This window comes from Pinus tabuliformis, chromosome 4_2, assembly GCF_031772625.1.
Source record: "Pinus tabuliformis cultivar Carrire ecotype Pingquan chromosome 4_2, CPIR1, whole genome shotgun sequence".
Taxonomy (NCBI): domain Eukaryota; kingdom Viridiplantae; phylum Streptophyta; class Pinopsida; order Pinales; family Pinaceae; genus Pinus; species Pinus tabuliformis.
The window spans coordinates 1,150,621,904-1,150,625,248 of NC_142304.1; the positions used below are offsets into that span (position 1 = coordinate 1,150,621,904).

General features: G+C 36.9%; 1 long non-coding RNA gene across 1 annotated transcript; it reads left to right on the top strand.

Moving 5' to 3' along the window:
* Positions 1 to 767: 767 nt before the first annotated feature.
* Positions 768 to 1,512, top strand: LOC149173751 (uncharacterized). The gene is made up of 2 exons (XR_016259703.1): positions 768 to 972; positions 1,132 to 1,512. It is a non-coding gene; the product is annotated as an uncharacterized LOC149173751 (long non-coding RNA).
* Positions 1,513 to 3,345: the final 1,833 nt, after the last annotated feature.

Below are 3,345 nucleotides of genomic sequence, written 5' to 3' on the forward strand. Positions count from 1 at the left end.
CAACATTACCTCCCTCAAACCCAAACCCTCCTCTGAACAAACCCTAATTTTTTTTCTAGAACCCGGAAAAAAACAGAAATCCCTATTTGTGAACACCCTAGACTTTAGGACTCATCTGAGAAAACTAGCGTCTGCAAACTTTAGGCAACTAGAGCTATCTTAATGAAATGGTGGGAGAATTGAGTGCAGACATTTACTATACCTTACTTTCCCTTTACAGAGAGCGAGAAGAAGTTTTTTTTTTTTTTTTTTCACAAGTGGAAAAACCTATCATAACTTAGTTGTCAAATCAACAATGAGGACAACCATCTTTGGTTGTTAACTACGAATGTAGGCTCACTCATCACCGTTAATCAAGGAAAACCACGCCACTTGAAATAAGCCACTGATGGTCCGTAAGGGGACATACTTTCACTCCTGCTAGATGCCTCTGGGTCTTGGGCCATTAACCTGTTTCTTTACGTCCAAGGAAGATGAACTCTTAGCCAAGCAGAAGCAGTTTAGGGCATACCCCAGAGGCGAGAGCGAAGAAAAGTTGGGGAGACAAGCAAACTTAGATATGGAAATAGATGCATATTTTTAAAATCTCTAGTCTTTTAATATATAAACATATATATCTTTGAAAAATATTATTTACCAAACATACAAAAATAATAACATATATATCTTTAAAAAAATTATTATTTACCAACGTACAAAAATAAAAACATATATATCTTAGCAAAATTATTATTTACGAACATACAAAAATAAAAGAAACAAAGTGACTGAACCCATCCAAGGTGTCTTCCCACCATGTCGATACACTACACACATGGGGTGTACGGGTTTAACCTTATTCGACAAAGACTACAACCATCGCAATTCCAGAGGAGGTAGAATTCAAGCCCAGGATGGTGGGAGGCAGAGGAATAGTGGAAGAAAAGCCAGGACAGATAATTCTGTGGATATGCACCATCGGTACCGTAGCAGGTAACCTTAACACCGCTTATTTTAGTTGTAGGCGTATGTGTAGAATGCTGACATTCCACCAGGTCGCCTTTCCAAGATCCCTGCATATTTATTGTATCAGGTCAGTGTTATTATTATTTTTTTCCATTTGGTCTACCCATATTTTTTTCGTTGTTGCAGGTCTCTGGATGACTGGAGCATCAAGGCAGTTGCAGAATAGGGAGAAGAAGAGCTTGGATGATAAACTCAAGGAGTTGGACTCAAAATCAGGATTGCCCCCTAAAAATACAGTAGAAAATAATCCCCGAAAGAGTTCTTAGGCGAGGACGAGAATGCCATTGTTTATGACCTTTCAGATTGCATTTATATGTATTGCAGATGTGCAGTTGAAACAGCTATGACACATCAATTGATTTTTTGTTTTATGGACTTGAGAATTGTGCTTCTCTCGATTTTGCCCTAGAAAAATAACAAGAAGGGCAGTTTTGGGTGTTCCAGTAGTTTGGGTTTTTTCCAGATTGGAATGCTTCCTGAAAAGAATTTGGATTATATATTGCTTCATATGTTGCCCTGTTGTGATGATGATTTTATAGTATTTGAAGTAAAATATTTATATATGGGCAGCAAAATGTTTGTGTGGGGGGAAGTGGGGAGGGAAAGGGGAAGTGCGAAGAGCCTTTATTTTGATTTTGTTTTCTGATATGGGAAACTGGCGATTCAACAAAACTCCATACTTATTAGGCACAACTTTGGGTTGTTTGCATATGAAATTTGTTCATCAGGGTCTATCCGTTAGCAATATTTTGTTCAAAATGGTTCCGATTACTTAGTGTACTTTCGAAATCACCCTCCCAAAAGGATCCAACAAATACGTTTGAGAGGATAGGGAAAATGGTAAATCTCATTAATCAGCCTTGCATGCTTTGAGGAGAGGGCAGGCCTTACTAGCATGGGCACCAGCTCACTGTTGAAGTCTGCAAATGGAAGTCACACAACGAACTAAACATCTACTCTATTCAATATTTTCATTAAATACTTTTGATCAACACAGACAACACTACTGCATTCAGGACAAGATTTCCAGCTTTTAGAAATAAGCATATCGAGGGTTTACTTTCTTGAGTGGAGTGTTGAGCAGCGCAGTTTTTTGTGTGAATCAAGAGAAAGTTTGTGTAATTTATGTAATCTTGAGACCGTCTTATTATTTTTGGTCAAAAACAGAAATGCAGTAAATTTAAGTTCCACGACAATGGGAAACTATACTGTTCAAATTGAGGTGCCTACATGGGAATGGAAACCCTGACTAGGAATTGGCATTGACAATCTACTTCTTAGAAAATTTGTTTGGTGCTGTGTTTAGAGGTGATAGGTGTTTCGGTTCATGGAGAGATGAAACTAATTTGGTATGTCGCTTGCATTTCCTTCTTGAAGTTTGACTTCATTAATTATATAGCTGTTGAGTTTCGTATTCTCATTTTTTGGTTCACAACTTTTGTCTTGTCTAGTCAGTGAAGGTGAGATTGACCACACATTGAAATGAAACGAGGGCCATCCTTATGTTGATTGTGTATTCGAGCCATTGGAAGACACACGTTGTGAAGTCAACATTTGACTTTGCAGCATGGTGTTCGATTGCCGAACACATAATCAATTTAAGTTCAGGTGACATGAGGGTGTGATTGGTTTAGTAGTTTGAGGATAGCGAATTAGAAATGCTTCTACTCAATATAGTTCAATCCCAATGGTGTGATATCACTTGGAAAACGCTATAATACTAGAGATGGATGTATCTGTATATTGTTTCTTGGTCACTGAGCTCACATTGGCCCCATATATGAAGTGCATTTAGAATATTTTAAAGATTTTATTTGGATAGCAACTTAACATTCTTCCCAAGTCTAAAATTACAGCATAACATGATAGGAATCATTCATCTAGAAAAGTGCAAAGTTTCTGTTATCATGTAGGAGCACTTTTTGCATAGTCAATTATCAATCTGCATAAGAAAGTATTCTAAATTTACTTCCCGAAAAATTTGTTAATTGTGCTTCTCATCCGTCTCGAGCTATTTTGGCACAGGTAAACATTTGTACCTTCTCACTATGATATTTAATATGGTATTACAGTTATAATCTCACTTACTTCACCTTTATCTTTCATAAATGCATAGCTTCACTTTTTGTCTTGATTGCCTTAGAAGTTCGAGTGAATTATGATAGCTGGCTGCAAATAGTTTGGAGTTTTAAGGCATATATTTCATCGTGAAGCATATACTGATTAATGTTGCATAAAGTACCTTTGGGTTTTCAGTAAATTTCTAACTTGCACTCTGCATATCCTGGGAGTTATATATGTTCTCGATAGTCTTTGTTTCAAAAAGATCAAAAAACAATA